This window comes from Lathamus discolor, chromosome 9 (assembly GCF_037157495.1).
Source record: "Lathamus discolor isolate bLatDis1 chromosome 9, bLatDis1.hap1, whole genome shotgun sequence".
In the NCBI taxonomy this organism is placed as follows: Eukaryota; Metazoa; Chordata; class Aves; order Psittaciformes; family Psittacidae; genus Lathamus; species Lathamus discolor.
The window spans coordinates 5,954,614-5,971,601 of NC_088892.1; the positions used below are offsets into that span (position 1 = coordinate 5,954,614).

General features: G+C 40.8%; 1 protein-coding gene and 1 long non-coding RNA gene across 2 annotated transcripts in view; one reads left to right on the forward strand and one right to left on the reverse strand.

The window, feature by feature from the left end:
- Positions 1–16,988, reverse strand: part of AMMECR1 (AMMECR nuclear protein 1) — a 76,663-nt gene that overhangs the window by 24,697 nt on the left and 34,978 nt on the right. The window lies entirely within an intron of this gene.
- LOC136019622 (uncharacterized) lies at positions 1,802–16,614 on the forward strand. The gene is made up of 4 exons (XR_010614976.1): positions 1,802–2,877; positions 11,058–11,179; positions 11,758–11,849; positions 15,295–16,614. It is a non-coding gene; the product is annotated as an uncharacterized LOC136019622 (long non-coding RNA).

Sequence of the window (16,988 nt, forward strand, 5' to 3'; positions counted from 1 at the left end):
ACAGAAGTCCTTCTCTGAAATTCCTGGCCTGTTTTATTAGCAGGGGGCAGCAGGTGATGCAACAGTGCTGTAGGTGGCAGGAATCAAATACTGAGCTGGTATTTTGCTCTTCAATCAATTTTTCAATCAAGTTTTTTAATGCCACAAAACTGAAGTATGTCAGAAACTCTCTCCTCGTCTGTGTCTGGGTTCAGATGTGTAGCTTAACAGGAAGAAACACTGACACTCTGTTTTAGATAGTTATTTTAGCTGTGAATGATAAATTTATCATTCCTCTAAAAGACAACCCAGAGCACGTACATAAATTAAGATGAGAGGGGAGACTGAGATGAGCTCTTAGGCAGAAGCTCTTCCCTGTGAGGGTGCTGAGGCGCTGGCACAGGGTGCCCAGAGAAGCTGTGGCTGCCCCATCCCTGGCAGTGCTCAAGGCCAGGTTGGACACAGGGGCTTGGAGCAAGCTGCTCCAGTGGAAGGGGTCCCTGCCCGTGGCAGGGGTTGGAACTGGAGGAGCTTTAAGGTCCTTTCCAACCCAGACGATTCTAGGATTCTGTGACTGAAGGCTCATCAGAAAAGTGACCTCCATTCACTGACTACATAAGTCAGTTAAAAGTCTGTTTTAGGCAGCCAGAGGTGCCTGCAGTAAGCTGTCTACCTGTCCTCCAAAATGTTTCATTACTCTAGTGAGTGTGGAAACTGTTTACTGGTTAATATCAGCCAGGCTGCAGCTTCAGGACACCGTACTCTAAGCTAGCAAACACATCTGGTGGGTTTGAATTTACCAAGAGTCATTCAGCTTCCTTTATTTTTAAACAACTGTGCAGGAGTGGCTATCATCAGACCTCTTGGAGATGGCTCACAATGCTAGAGAGGACATGAATATAATACAGAGGGAAAAAAAATTACACTATATCTATTAAGAGTGGACCCAAGAACAACGAAACAACAAGTTTACAGTGTTCCATTTCAAACATTTTCTTAAGAGGACACTTGGATTTGTTCACAATATTCTGAAGGACAAGCCAACACACTGAGTTTTTATTACTGGCTTCAAACTGCTAAGCGACAAGGAAGAACAGAACCTCTGGGTAAAAGAAGAATCATCTACCAAAGAGAGAGAAACTGTGATTTGCCCACTTCACCAGTTTCCTGAGCTCCTCTCCCTGTCAGCTAACAGCGGCACAGGGACAAGAACAACTACAGCTCAAAGCTTTTAAATGCAGATGTCAAAAGATGTCAAAACTTCTTCTTTAGGGACTTTCCTAAAGTCAAGACACTGAAACTTCTTGGTTGGCAAAATTACACATCTAAGCCTAAAAAATGCTTAAATAAAAGAAAAAAGAGAAGAGACGAGAAGAGACGACAAGAAGAGACGATGAGAAGAGACGACGACAAGAGACGACAAGAGGAGAAGAGAAGAGAAGAGAAGAGAAGAGAAGAGAAGAGAAGAGAAGAGAAGAGAAGAGAAGAGAAGAGAAGAGAAGAGAAGAGAGAAAAAGAAAAGAAAAGAAAAAGAAAAGAAAAAGAAAAGAAAAAGAAAAGAAAAAGAAAAGAAAAAGAAAAGAAAAAGAAAAGAAAAAGAAAAGAAAAAGAAAAGAAAAAGAAAAGAAAAAGAAAAGAAAAAGAAAAGAAAAAGAAAAGAAAAAGAAAAGAAAAAGAAAAGAAAAAGAAAAGAAAAAGAAAAGAAAAAGAAAAGAAAAAGAAAAAGAAAAGAAAAAGAAAAGAAAAAGAAAAAGAAAAGAAAAAGAAAAGAAAAAGAAAAGAAAAAGAAAAGAAAAAGAAAAGAAAAAGAAAAGAAAAAGAAAAGAAAAAGAAAAGAAAAAGAAAAGAAAAAGAAAAGATTCTAAATCAATGCTGCAGCTTCCTGCAGCACAAGGCACAGGGGTAATCCCCACCTTCCCACAGGGAATGCCATCAGCGCTGGATTCTGTGAGATGCACCCAGCTGTGTGGTCTGTTAACGCTAGTGCTGTGCAAACTGAATCGAAAGGGTTCATGGTCTGGAACAAACCAGAAGTAGCTGTTGCTGGTGATAACAGAACCCAGCACAACCTTTTACAATCAATCCCCCCCTCAGTGAGATGACAATCCAAAAGAACGCTGAAAAAAACAACTGTAGCACAGGTAAAGTTAACAAACACCGGGTTAAAAATGGTATTCCTGGCTGCAAAACAGAGATTTGTGTCACCACTTCATCACTGAACTGGGAATTCTGCAAGGATACAGTTACACAAATTTTAACTGAAATAATAGTCAGACACATGAAGGGGATAAACAAAATTCACCTATGTTGGAGTACTCCTGAAGCCTGAACAGAGACTATCAGGATATGGTGCCTTCAACTGCTTCCCCATCATTCCTATTTCAGTTGTCCATGAAGGGTATTTTTCACCCTATTTCTCATATGAACTCGGTGATACTGCATCCATGCAAATCAATCGAGTTCCATTCCATAGCAGGCAATCCGCAGGCACTAAGGCATCACAGCAGGTAGGCAAACGGCTATGGAAATGCTTAACAAATGTCTTTAACACAGGGTGAGTGTGACACTGACTGCAGCCACAAGTGGAAAATTATTGAATGGTTTCAATTAGATTCTTAGTATTTGTGTGTGCGTGCATGCACTGTGCCACCCATACACACAATTAAAAGCAAACCATACTGGTCTTGCTGCTAAGGCTCTGCGACCTTGTCGTTATTCCCCAAACAAGTTCAGCAGTTGTTTAAATCAACAGATTTACAGAGTATTTCATGGGGTACTTGAAAGTTTCCAGAAAAATCCTTATTTTAACCTTAATTTCTTACTGTCTTGCACAGATTAACTCCACAGCACATGAAGTGACTAACATCGTCTGGGATGCTTCTTAGTAGATCTGCAAATGTGAGTACCTGTTCAGACATGGAGCTAAGTGCATAGTGGCCACTGCCTGAAACTCCTAGAGGTTGAACTACTGCTGGGTCTTCAGCTGGGTCTGTCAGTGTTACATACACACATGTGGAAATGATCAAACTCCTCACACTCCATCATGAAACATCTAAGAAAGCTCGAAACCATGAGGCTGTAAAAGTTAAGGTTTCCATAAGTTTAAACAGAGCTTTTTAGCAGAAAAAAAAAAAACCAACAACAAAGATGTTTTTCCTACTGCTCTGACAGTTACCCAGAGAAATATTCCATCACACTCTGGATTCTTCCAAATAAACCCAGCTCATCATTATGCCACAATTATGTTACAGTGCGTGGACATAATGCCTGACATTCATTTCTCTTTCTTACTGCTATAATGTAGCAAGGAAACAATGAAGGCTTCCGTGGAGAAGTCCTTAAAGTTCAGGAGAAGTTCTGTATGTGCTGTTACGGCCTCTGAGTGGAAAAGCATGACCCAAAAGTCACAGCTCCTGCATTCTGCTCCCTTCAGAAAACATAACTCAGCTAGAACTAAGAATCCACGAAGTAATATTGTAGGTTCCCGATTACATTAGTGAGAGTCAAGTATCTGTGGTTTCAACTTCCTTGCTGTTCCCTGAAGCCACAAATCTTACACTGTATTGTTTTGTGGTTCTAAAGGACTTAATTTTCTCCTTGAATGTGAAGAAAGAGCAAACAAGTTAAAGAGTCTGCATTTTTCTCATACTGTTTTAATCCTGCAGGGCATGGGGGGATTGTTCTGCATTACTACACAGTATGCCCTACTGCACTGAAGAAAAAATAAATCTTCGATTAACCTAACTTTAAGATGTAGCAGAGCTTCAGCAACAGTTTAGAGGAATGCTAAATCCAAAGTCTACACATGACAGGTCAGGAAGTGAGAGGTACAGCTTATAGCAAATTCCAACACAAAGCACGCAATTAGTGCATTGGTCCAGGTGCAGCAGAACCCTGGTACCTGCTATATTCATGGTCCACACACTATCCTTCTAGGATGGAACAAAATCCATTCAGAATAGCCATGCTCACAGTTGTCTGTACCGCAAAGCACTCAGCATGGACTTCAAATGATATTTTCTGACTCCAGGGGAACACGAGGTGAAGCAGCTGTATGCAGTCGTTTCTTTGTAGATGGCAGCTTCTTTTCTGCCTTTTCCCATATTGTCCCTTGCCCCTCCCTGCATCTATCATCATGCTAGGATGAAGGGAGGACAACGGAATTCAACAGGCGTGACAATTTTGTGTCATACTCATGCAGACAATCAGGAAGCTGACAGGTATCAATTGACACGGAAATGCCCTGGTTTGATACAGAAAAAGCAGACCCACAGCACCTAAAACAATCTCACAGCGTAACACAGTACGCTAGTCAGTCATTGCAGATGCTTACTGAAAACCTGGATGACAGAAGTGACCAGGGTTTGGTGCGTAGGTTTTCGCCTGGTGAACACATGATAACAGACCAGTCAGAAAACTCTGAGCTCCAACTGGACTAAATTATAGTGTCAGGAAAAGGCTCTCCAGCAGATGGCAAAGTTTAGATCATTAACAAAAATGAACTGCTCAATTACATTTGGAAGTGTACAGCTTGAGCAACACTAACCACTCAGATCCCTAGGAGCCTGAAAAGAAGGCTCTAGAACGCTACATTCCAGCATGTCTACCAAAACCAATACTCAGATCACCACTACACCCCAAAACAGATACGGAAGTCAAGACAAAAATCTTTAAGGCCACTTTATTGCTGAATTCAACCCTCATTTGATCAATCCACAAACTATTACTCCCCTCCAGACACGCATTCAAGTCACAAATCCTAAAAAAACTTACCATGAAATAGTTTTCATTCTTTATGAACTTTAAAAAAATAAAGCCTCATCTTAAGCCCATATGGAAAAATACATTGCTAAACATCTCAGCAATGCAATGACACAAATACATGAATATAACTTGAACATTTACATGTTCAATCTCCTGCAGCTTGTAAAGAGGGCTTATTTTTATTGGACTCTGAAAAGTCTGGAAGGAGAGGGCTGCTTCTTCTCAGTACTTCTTTTGTTACCAGAAATTCTAGAAACAATGTTTTTGTATCAAAATACAATGTACTTGTACTTTTATTAGCTGTCAATATGATTCACTTTAAAAACAACCAAGACGGTCAATGCTGGGTATGGAATTCTACAGCTAAGCTCAGTTTTGATATAGTCTGTCACAAACACAGAGACTATGTTCTGTGATCAGGACTCTGAAACCACAGTGATGGACTAATTAAATATATATAATCAGGTTAAGAATAAGGAAAGCAAAGGGCGTGGTAGAATGTGCAGTAACTGACTCGAGAAGGCAGAAAGGTCATGAGGTGTTGTATTAAATGTTTTATAGAAAAAGATTAAGACAATAAAATACTCTGAAATAGGAAGGTATTGATGAATAATCTCATGAATTAAATGAAAGGTGACAGAACCTGGTCTTGAAATTCCTGAACAAGGACATGGGTCGTGAATAATCCAAAGTCAACACTGTCTTACAGACTGGACTATGACCACTCAGAACACAGGGCACTGATCCTGACTTGTTTTCCAAGATATGTGTTTCATCAATATCACAACTCAGCTTGGATTTAAACCAGCTGGTTTTTATTTAAGTGCAATCTCTTACACATACTGCGAGTACATCTGCAGAGAGATGCAAATCTGAGTGCTGTCAGCGTAAAGAGCCTGTGGCATCTTACTAATTCCCAGTGGCTTTATAAATACAGTAAAAAAGGCACAGAATGAATCCCTTGCGGCACATCATACATAACTAGACCTCAGGGAAAGAAAGAGCCACTCCTTGTTTCATGAGAACTTTGATTTCTGGACACTTACTCCTGCTATCGTGAAGCCATCCCAGAATGCAGACTTGAGAACTACTGCATCAGGACAAAACTTAATCCCTTACTTAAGGCAACAAACAAGGCTTCCCAACACTTACTTCTGTTCATTTGGTGTAGGTTTTTCCTTCATACATGAATCTCATTAACAGATTAAGCCATGATTGTTCCATAGCTCTATAAATAACCAGTTAAAGAAAACAGCATGCTTTAGATATATAAACTCATTCTATACAGCTGGAAACTTTGCTTCCTGCATTTCCTTCCCTTGATCTTGTTACACACATACACATACAAGTTTTCTGTAAGCTACCTTCTTATTCTCCTTTCAGCATCTCTGCCACTTCTCTCTTCTCCCTATTTCATCTCTTTATTACTTCTAGTTCTCTGTCACAATTCTATCTACTTAGATGACACATTCAGTGCCACCTGCAACTTACTAAGCATACAGAAAGGACTGGATGGGGCATTCACAAATCACTGTATCTAAGGCCAAGATGCCCAACGAACAGAACCATTGCAAGCTCAGCTAACCAGTAATTCAGTTCTAAGTCTGCCAGCTCTCACTCTGTGTATGCTTTCCACTCCAGACCAGGTTTTGAGTGGCAAATCAAACCAGCTGAAGTGGAATAAAAAGGAAGTTCTGAAATGAAGAAGAGACAAAAAGTTCATGTTTTTCCTATAGCCTGAAAACCTACAACTTCAGCATTCACAGACTGCATTTAACTCCACAGCATCACATACATTTGAAAATCCTGCTCAGTTACAGCAAAAAGGTTGTTATAAACCATGGAAGTATAAACGTGAATGTTTGACTGTGAGATTAGGACAAATGTGAGATTTGTGCTGACCAGTATTTTACATCTTACCTTCTTAGAGAAACTACAGGCTTGGAAGCAAATGGCAAAACTCCTTTCGCTTTGAAGGCAAGTAGTTTTGCCATGACTGCAGTAAAGCCTAATCCAGCAAATGCCTATCAGTTCTGTTCCTGTATTAACTTCACTTTCACCAACCACCAAGATCTTACATTGCTATGTAATGCAGTATGTTGAATGGAGGAAATTACACCAAGAGCAACTGAAGCCTCATTATTCAACATTAAATGAGGATACAGTGTGGACACACACCAAAAAATGGTCTATCCATAATTATATCCATTAAGGCTACAATTCAACCCATCTAAAGTGTTTCATATTTAAATGGAAATAGGTTACATCACCTTTCTAAAAGCAACTCAAAAATGTTTCACCTCCTGAATGCCAGGAAGACTTCAGTCAAACAGAGTTTTGTGAAACAGTATGTAACCGCTCTTGGAAATGTACATTTTTTGAGGAGGAAAAACCCCAGCAATCCTGCACTGTAGACTTCCACAAACCTGACCAGGGTTTTCTGAGCAAGGAGACAGAAAGTCACCCTTTCAGCAACTGAAAAAGCAGAACACACAAAGAGGGGGTTGCCCTGCCGAATGAGGCTGCATGCAGCGCAGAGATCTTCACAGACAAAGCACAGCTGCTGCTCTTTGCAATGAGGGATTAGCAGTCTAGGTCAAAGGAAAAAAAGCCTCTCTGTAGCTAAGTGAGCAAACTGCAGAATGCATCCTCAGCACAGAGAGAAAGGGCCATCGAACCAGCTTGCAAATTGTGGAGAAGCTTTTGGGAACAGAAACAACCCCAGCATCCGCTTCTTGACAGAACACGTACAGATCCTGCTGGTGAACAGCAGTGATGCTCTGCTGGAGGACTGAGGTTGCAGCGACCTTTCAGTTAAACTGCATTTCTTTCCCCTTTCCTTCTTTGTGTTCATGCATAACAAGCGCTTTTTCTTCGTGGCAAAACCAACATGCTACCTGTGGGGCTTTAACAATCGTACCTGTAAGAACAGGCCTAGAGATAACAGAAGCAGCTCTTTTAATTGTCTCTCGTAGGGACCAATGCTGTTAAAAATACACATTTGCACACACAACTTTTTCTTTTTAATACATTCAAATCTCTTTCAACCTTTTTATAGTTATAGAATCATAGAATAGTTAGGGTTGGAAAGGACCTCAAGATCATCCAGTTCCAACCCCCCTGCCATGGGCAGGGACACCTCACACTAAACCATCCCACACAAGGCTTCATCCAGCCTGGCCTTGAACACTGCCAGGGATGGAGCACTCACAACCTCCCTGGGCAACCCATTCCAGTGCCTCACCACCCTAACAGGAAAGAATTTCCTCCTTAGATCCAATCTAAACTTCCCCTGTTTAAGTTTTAACCCGTTACCCCTTGTCCTGTCACTACAGTCCCTAATGAAGAGTCCCTCCCCAGCATCCCTATAAGCCCCCTTCAGGTACTGGAAGGCTGCTCTGAGGTCTCCACGCAGCCTTCTCTTCTCCAGGCTGAACAGCCCCAACTTCCTCAGCCTGTCTTCATACAGGAGGTGCTCCAGCCCCTGATCATCCTCATGGCCTCCTCTGAACTTGTTCCAAAAGTTCCATGTCCTTTTTATGTTGAGTCAGACTGTATTTTGAATTAAACATTGAAAACGTTACTGGCAATTAGGCTGGTATCTAAAATGGTGATTTAATTGCATATTACAGGGAGCTTTGGACTTATTTCAAATTACTTGAAGTAGAAGTATCAGAAAGTTGCACTGTTGAAAAAACCAAGAGCTTTTCTTCTCTTCGCCAGTCAAATTAAACCAAATTAAAACTAAGTAAGATTTACTCAGCTGGAAAATATCAGTACAAATAAAAAGGTGTAACATCATGCACTCCAGCAAAGTCACGTTTCCTTGCTGGCCAAAATCTGCTCTACCTGATTTCACACCCTGACTTACACAGCTGCTAGTAATTGCCATTATCACAAAGGCCCTTTTCAATAAAGCTGGGGTTGCAGCTTCTGACAGATGGGGAAGTTCTCAGGAGCTGTGCTTAGGCACATCTTAACATCTGTACAAGTTCCCTAAATCCTTGCGGGAGTTATTTACAGGCTGTACTCCTCCAGCTGAGAGACCACTCCTGACTATTGACTCTCTATTACAAGTCATCTGCACTAAGCAAAATACCACTGCACTGAAACAGCAAATTTAAATTTAAGCATGTGAGCTAAAAGCCTTTGTAGCCTGCATGGTTAAAACACAGGCACATGTCACCATTCCCAACCCCCAGTACCATCACTTTAAGAGCTGTTATTAGTCCTACTGAAGCTGCTGTCATGGCCATAAAAACTAATTCTCCATTATGGTCAAAAAGCTATTCTCTATGTGTTAATTAGGGAAGTTTTAATTAAAGTTTTGAAAATTCACATATCAGTAGGAATCTGTGAGGTCAGAAATGGGTTTTGGATCTACATCACATATTTCTAAGGGAACTCTTCATTTACATACTTTCACAGCATTAGAAGCTTTGTAAACTGTATCCATACCGCCATTTACACAGCTAAGAAACCAAAGGATGTTCAGTTTCTGTTTCTCAGATAAAGGCTATCACCAACACACACTTGTATGGATTGTGTGTAGCACTCCATCCACATTTATGGAGTACAGCTGAATTTGGAAAGTGCACCAACAGATCAAAGGGATAGCCAAAGGTGGAGTACTTTTAGTCCTCATATTACACCGTAAAATCATGTTAGAAAAGAGTTAACTGTTGTTTTCAGGTAAATATCTATTCCTTCCTTCCTATAATGCATCCAATGAATAGTAAAACTTCAGTCACCTGTAAATGATTAAATTCAGGACAGGTCAACTTCCCCTCGAGATCACACGCTCACAAGTACATACATCACATGAATCGAAACCATGCAGAGAGCTGGGGCCTGTACGACTTCCAGACTAGCTCAGACTCTAAAGTGTGTTAAGGCTTAGAGATCTTCAGACATTCTTCAGCACTTTCAATGGCTGCACTATAGTGGGACATACCCTTTCTATGGCTGTGTGTGTCCTTATGTCGTAGGTGGATACGCTATTTCTTCTTCCAAGAGCTCTTCTACCACTTCAACTGTACATCTCTGCAAAGGACACAACTTCTCTCCTCCTTGTCTCAACAGGAATGATTTTTAGAAGCAAGTATCTAAAAACAGCAGCAAATTCTGCCACCATTTACAAGAACATTTTAATCCTCATTACTCTGGTCTGTGAAAGTGGTAAATTCCATTTCAGAAGTTTCAACATCTCATGTTAGTGAACAGAGATAAGCAGGGCTTTTGGAGCCTGGTCCCTCACACCCAGCTCGTGCTATTTCTTCTTTATACTTCTTAAAAGGAAGCATCAGAAAACACCTAAATGGAGGAGGTGCTGACAGACTGAAAACTTTAATTGAGACTCCTTTCCCACAGCGCCTCCCACACAAAGCTGCAGAGTTTAAAGATTTTTAACAGCTTATAAGCATAAGAGACAATTCTTTTTCCTCTGACCTCACTTAATCCCTGCTAAATTGTACTAAACCAGCAGATTTCACCAAAACTCAGCTCCTAGAGCTAAACAAGGCCTTTAAATTTACTTCTGCTGGGCGAGGTATCTGACGTACCACTGCTGCGCCTCCATTCCCAGTGTCTTAGGAAGTGAGGGACAAACTATGTTAACATCCTTCTCATACTCAGCACACACAAGCACTGGCCAGTACGTGCAGTGGGAGGTTTTCTCCATCACTCCCCCTGCTCCCCCCCGCACCTCAGCAGTAAAGTTGTGGGGAAAAATCCTTTACTCCATATTAAACACCTACTGCTAAGCTGAGAACAGCCAGAGAGAAGCTTGCCCAGAAGCAGGTAACTTCTGTGCCAACTTCTTGCACTCTGTCCTAGCTGAGAGCTTCCAAACGCACAAAACCTTCCGCTAAAAGGCAGGTGCTCTGAGACACACTTCGTGTACACTGCTCTGCTGCAGGAGAACACAGCCCTGTCCTGTACTCAGCGCTGGCCTGTAATCCAGGATGTCGTTGTAGTGCTTAAGGAATCCACAAGTCACCAAAAGTCCCAAATGAAAGCAAACTCCATTCTACAAGGGTTACAGGAAATGTTTTGCAGATATTCCCTGTAACAGTACCATACAAAACAATGAAAAAGTTGACCAAAACCACAGAGTACCAACACCTATACATACACATGATGGAAAAGTCAGGGCAACAAAGGGCTTCGCTAGGAAAACCAGGACAACCAGTTCCCCCAACTCCACCCCCCCTCCCAAACACTTACGGCAAGTAATATCCAAAGACAAATACAAATCTGACTTTCAACCCAACTAGTGTTTCAACTCCACTAGAGCTCTGCCTTTGAACTTACAGGGCGTGAACCTCCTTCTCCGCGTAACAGAAGGAGACTGTGTGGGAAGAGCATGAAATGCAAGAGCATCGTGGGAAAGACCAGAGTCACAAATGACATGGCTCCTCCCGTCCGGAAAATCTGAGTAAGTGCTGGATGCCCCCAGTTACTCATTTGCATTTAACCATATTTCAGGAATATCTGGTTTATTCAAAATGCCACAAATTACATCAACTACTGCAAGCTACGTTGCTTGATCATGGCTTTTTCGAAGCATGCAGTTTGTGAGCAGCATATATGTGAAGTTCCCAACTCTTAATGCATGTTTTTAAAAACATGATGATGAAATCAGTATTTGTATCAATCCCTTTATTTACACCAAACTGAGACCTGAGACCTGTGACAGTCTCAGCAAACCCCTCCAACCCTCACTGAGCCATTTTATATAGAGACAGGAATTTTGTAATCATTTTTCCTCGATTTACGGTTCCCTTTCATAAACAAGCAATTCACAGAGTAAGTTTATGCATCCCTTGTGTCACAGAATTCATATTCTCTAATTCAATTTTCCCCGCAAAACCATAAAATGGTTATCAATATTTGATAGCCCTGGATCTACTTTAAAAGCTTCAGCAGGGCACCGTCATGTGTCCCTCCTTTCATAAAGATAACAATCTAAGGCCTCTGCTTCTATCTGTAGTGTTTTCCTTTGCTTTCTTTCAGGAAGTGTTGCTAAGGAAACAGGCATCACCTACCGTTAGGTCCAAGAGCCTAGCAAGGCTTTTCTCAGGAAAAACAGAACAGCTACAAAACAGGTAATTAATTGTTTTTAATAAAGGAAAAAAATGAAGGCAGAATTACTGCATCCCCAACACACACCATCTACATACAAGAACCATATATTTACTAGGGCATGCTCCTGCTCCCTCCTATACAAACTTGTTTCACTTTGATTTCATAATGAACTAAGGAGAAGCATTTCACCCATTCTTAAAGCAGAAGTTTGGATTTTCCTCCACTTCTAGAGCCAGTCTGCTGCTCAGCTGTCCCTTTGAGAAAAGGCAGTATCCAGTTCTGCCGAGCAGCAGTTCCCTGCGTGCACAAAATCATTACAGACCTACTTACTGAACTGACTCATGCAGAGTAACTGAGCCTGGCTCAATAAATTCACATTTGTATACTTCATTTAGAGTTTCTGGTACTGTGAGTTTACATCACAACCCCTTTTACTACTGAACAATTATATTCCACTGGAACAGATTTGAGGATTTAGCCAAATTAAAGGGATGCTATTTGTTCAATTGATGTCTACAACAGTTCAGCAACAAGCTTTTTTCAGCTTACATGAAATTTAGAACAGCTCCAAGTTTCAGTGAAGTCTCATCTGTGTACAGATGATACGGCAGGCAAAACACATAAGCCTCTACAAAATACCTCTATGTCAAAATAATTTTGCCCTGATTCCATTAAAGGTAATCAGTCATCAGTTGAAAATTAAAATGCTAATGCCTGAATTTTGTATTTTACCAGAAGCATTTTGGAAAACAAAAGGGGGTCTAAGATTATTAACACCACCTCTGGCGGTCACCACCATAATAAATACATATAAATCAATATGTAGACATTGTATAGATATGTATAGATATGGCGATTTCAGGCTGTCAAGAGGCGACACTGCTCCCTGCAGAGCTTAATCTTGAGAGTGACAGTGTAAGCTCCGTCTCACAATTACCAGGCATTTTGCATCGGTGGCCCCCAGACAGAGCAGTAATAGAATAAAAAAGCTGACTTTCAACAGTGGTCTACTATAAATCAGAGCCACAAACAAAGACAACCCACAAAGTATTATCAGCAGGAATTAATTCTGACCATGACTTCTGTGAACAGTGAAGGTCACAGCAAATGTCAAACCCGTGTATAATTCCCTCAACTCTGCAGTTCAAGAACTGCAGTCAGACACATGGGTGTGCTTTGCCCTGGCTCAGCAGCTATGACTATCTAAACCACAGCAACCCACAGGAAAGGCTTTGGGAAGCTCTCACTGAGCCGGAGGGGCTGATTACAGGGAAGGTTGAACAAGCCTGTGATTAGTAAAAAGAAACGGGAATTAAACAGAGTAGTAAGCTCAGCTAAAGAGAAGAGGGAAGCTGCCCTGTCTGCACAAGTACTTGCCTCTAGTCTTAAGGCAGTCAGTCTGACACCAATGTGTCAGACATTCAGTATTTTTTATTGTCACCCCTTTGCCACCCTGTAGTCCTGCAGCTGGGTGGTTAACTTCACCGTGAGGAGCAGGAGGAAAGGGTCAGTGTTTTTCACAGAGAGCAGGCAGCTGATATGGCAGCAACATGGACTGAGCATCTTCAAAATGCAGACAAATCTAGAGCAGTAGCTGATGCCACTGGTAGCCAAATGCTCATATGGAAACTACACCCAAATTCAGTTATGAGAAAGCTGGGTTGCAGGTTTCACTTCCTTCAGTCTTGTGCTTCTTATCCCAAGCTTCCGTCTGTTTTCTTGATTACCCACATGTAGGCTGAATGTGTGACAGCAGCCATGCTTCTCGGGTGGAGTGGTTCAGAAGAACACACAACAAGAGAGCGATTGCATCATACAGTCTGTAGGGACAGGCCTGTGCTGGTTAAGGAGAGTTACATATTAGTTTAGAACTGAAATCCAGTTTTCAGCCATTATGCTAATCCACTTAAGGCTTGGAGTCCTCTCATTTTTCTTTACTGCTTTCTCCAATGACATTTTTCTTTACTGCTTTCTCTTTCTGACAATGACATATAATGTCTCCCTTTATCCACCTCTTCCCTACTGTTTCCCTCCCCAGATAAATATTCAAGCCTTGACAGGATAAACCAGAGATAAAACTTAATTTATACACCTATATTTGTTACATCCACTAGACGTAGCATATGACTTCAACTTATATGAAATAGGTAGAAAAATTAAACTAAGAATCGATAAATGAAAGCATTTCATCCGTTATCTCAAGTGCAAGAGAGCAGGAGTTTAAAATTGCAATGTCAGAATCTAAGTCCTAGTGCTGAACAGAATACATGAAAAAGTAATTTATCAACCTGTTATGAAACTCTGTGGTAACCTGCTTCCAAGTTCAGTCTATTTTCTTGAAGGAGCTGTAAAACACAAGGTATTTTTCATGATCTGGATTGGTTTATTTTCACATGTTCAGGTGGGATATTTAATTAACACAGGCTAAAGGACTACTTTGCCCATGATAAACTTCTCAGGTCCTAATACTCAATATACTGTAAAACATTTCAGACAAGGTTAGGGGTTTTATCCAACTACTCTCCTAGCAAAATCATGTAAAAATCACTAAATCTGAATCTATCTTTTCATAAAGTTCTGCAGAAGATTTTAATAACACACTTCCTCTCCCCTGTATTTCACTGAGAAAACTGCAGAGAACATCAAATTCTAACACACAGATTTTATTAGGACACAGTACTAGCATTTTTAACTCTGGGTATTCTCATCCCTCCTCTCACAACTTAGGCAGATGCATCCAATTAATGATGAATCATTCTCCATAAATTTCCTGTTTAGAACATACTGGCAATACCAGCAGAACAGCCTACAGAGCTCAAAATGCGGAAGAGAAAGTCACTTGGTCACACATCACCACCATATAGTTTACAGACCTCAAAAAGATGTTTCAAGTGGGGGGTGCAGGTGTCCCAAGAAAGAAATGGTTCACTCCAGATTCCTAGATGAACCATCATTATGCTATTAGAAAGAAACTACATTATTGCATGCGGATAGAGCTGTACACACCACACACTGTATACAATACACAACTAGAGATCACTACTAGAATAAGGAAAACTTTATTTCTCATGCTCCTAAGCACTACTCAGCGTATTTGTAATGAAATGGTGTGTGAAGGAAATGGGGGATAGTTCATCACTAAGCACCACAGTGTGTAAGAGCAGCTGTTCTGCTGTACCATTTTACTCACTGAACGCTGGGCCACAATTCCACAGGTGCTGAAAGAGATAAGAATGAACTAGACAAACAACCTGGTTCTGTTTATCCACACTCTGTCCTCAGATTAACCCAAGAAAAGGTCCTCCCAGTGTCAAATAAAGTCAGACGAATACCTGCCTGTATCCTCAACTGAAAAGTTTGGCCAAATTCCACTTTCTGCAGTGGACAGCCCATTCTCATTCTATGTATTCCACTGATTAACGTTTGTCTTCCCTGAAGAAGCCTTTTATTTTCTCTCTCTTCCAGGAATGGTCCTGTCTTCTGCAGGAGCTTATTGCCCACACCCTGCTGGATCAAGCTATAATGTCCTACTTTCTGATCCCTGCTAGAGAGGCCTGTGGAGCTTGAAACTCTGCAAGCTCATAAGTGTTTGAAAGGTTATTCCTCAAATACTCTCCTCTGGAAGCTCTGTAGTTGAAGAGACTAACATCAGGAAGGGAAGTGATTGCAGGTAACCCTCCCTTTGCCTTTTCCAATTATGACTGATAGAAGGGAACAACTTTTTCTTAGGTTCAGATACAAACTTCACATTTCAGTGGTCACATCCAAAGTTTATTTGGCTTTCTGGTTTGCTTTAAAAACAAGAAACATTTCTGGTGCCACAAACATGTAAAAAGGTTCCCCATAAAAGGCAACAAAACCCAACGTGCCACTAAATAAAGTATTATTGTAAAACAACTCCTGATCCCACACAGGATTTTGAAAAACAGGCTGGTATATAGTTCCATTTCTCTCATCTTGAAAATTAGTGAACTAACCTCTGACTAGCCTAGAATAAACTTCCACAGCATGTGGTCATCATTTAAATACTCCACTCAAGGTATTTCAGTTCTCTTTAATTTGCATCACTTTTCATGTATTTTGACTTCAGCTTCCAGAGTCAGAATGCAGTGACAGGGATCTTGTAAGCAATTTTAAAGGTATGCCAGAGTGCAGCCCTATTTGATTTGGAAGAATGGACAAATCTGTAAGGAACAATCAGCTTCTTCCTAGTCCTAGGGGGTAACTTTCTGTACAAGCTCACTGTTCTCAATCAGGCACTGTGAAGTACACACTTAACTGGAGTAGCCTCCACTGCAGGGGACTGGCTGTTTTTCCTCCAGCGTGGCTCACTAACGGTTAAGATTTTAAAGCTCTTAACCTTCAACAGAGAAATTGCTTTGAATTTCATTATAAGCTGCTTCTCATTGACCAGTCTGATTGCGGAGTCTCTAAAGGACACAATCAAAAACATCCCTGACCACATAATAAATAAAGCCAACACAATAATAGGTCTTTCAGAATTCTATAGGACTCCAGGAGATGAGCAGTTGATTCCTTCAAGCTGAGCAGAGAAGCATGAAATGAACTTCAGCTTGCAACAAACTAGGGAGACATGTAAGAAAGAACATGTCCCATTTTAATATTACTTAATACTGGGATTGACGAGGCATTGTAACAACACAGAGGAAGATCCTGCAATGGAGGAAAGCCCTAAATCTAAAGAGATCCAGAGGCACCAAGTATTTTAAGTGATGACAATTTTAGAGGTCTACACATGCCAGAACATAGTTTCTATTCTAAAGCACTATAAACAGTCTACTGTAACTCAGTGGAACAAAATTCCATTGATTCTGTAGAAAATATACTTAAGGAAACTCTTAGAAAAAATAAGTAGAAAGCTTGCTACTAGCTCTAGTGATAAACTTATTAGTTTTCACTCTATGCAAAGGAAATGGAACAATATTAAGGTGAATGAATTTAGGTGTAGATCAAAAAAATGAAGGATTATGCTGCCAGGGAGTGAAGGATTATCATCACTTACCTCCCTCATCCAGAAGCTTCCCACTCAGGGGCTGGGATGTATCTGAAGAGTAACATGTAATGGAAATTTGTAGCATTAAATTAACTGCAGCTGATTGGTAGCACCTGATGGAGAAGAGGTGAGAATACCTGCTGTT